The sequence below is a fragment of the Triticum dicoccoides genome, chromosome 4A, assembly GCF_002162155.2.
Source record: "Triticum dicoccoides isolate Atlit2015 ecotype Zavitan chromosome 4A, WEW_v2.0, whole genome shotgun sequence".
Classification (NCBI taxonomy): domain Eukaryota; kingdom Viridiplantae; phylum Streptophyta; class Magnoliopsida; order Poales; family Poaceae; genus Triticum; species Triticum dicoccoides.
Genome location: NC_041386.1, coordinates 637,383,379 through 637,384,373, shown reverse-complemented (window position 1 = coordinate 637,384,373; position 995 = coordinate 637,383,379).

The following is a 995-nucleotide window of genomic DNA, read 5'->3' as shown; positions in this document are numbered from 1 at the left end:
AAGATGTTACTGCTCCCTGTTCATGTTCCATCAATGGTGAATACTTATCTGTTGAGCTGTAACTCTATATAAGTACGGTGATAAAAGTCGCCGCCATTTAGTGTTTGATCCGGTTACTAGGTATTTTTTGCATTAGCACACAATACGTGGTGGATCATTGGTGGCTCTCATACTCATCCATTCCTTCCAGCTTGTATATCAAATTGCATTGTTTGCATTGATCCGCAAAAGTGCAGAACCTTGCATTGTTTGTGTATTAATTAATTTTATATGTTTGTGTGCATATCAACAGCTGTGCTAATATCTCCATCTGCTGCTAATGTGCACCAAGTAACACTGACTTGGTAGTTTTTGCAAGGAAGAGATCATTCGAGATACTGAAGAGTCTCGGGAAGTATGACGGTTCCAACGAGAAACTGTTGGGTTTGAAGGGGAAATTGCATTTTTTTCTAACATTTCGTCTTCAAATTATTGTATGTCTAATATACACCATTTCAAGTTTCATGTTCGAATTTTGGATTATTCTTAGTATATTTGATATATTTGCGGTATTTAATGCATTTTGTGTTATTTATTGGATCTAAGTCAAATTTCAACTATATAAGTACATTAAAAAATGCCCAAAGTATGGTGAAAACACACCATTCAGGTTCTTGAGTGTGTACTTAGGCCATATATGCAATTAAGAACTACATATTCATTAATTTGGTATGTGACATGCGTGCCTCGAGGCCCTTCAACTCGTAAAAAATCTACACCATTGCCCTTCTCAAACATTCTTACAATTTTAACCACATACTCTACATGTCATGTAATGACACCATGCAAAGTTTCCTAGGTTTCAGACAAATTACTTAAAAGAAGTCAGAAAACAATTTTACATAATTATAATTAACCCTTGTGTATTTCAATTTTGACATATACATATTTCCAAGTACTCCTTCCGTCACAAAATTCTTGTCTTAGATTTGTCTAAATACGGATGTATCAAGTCA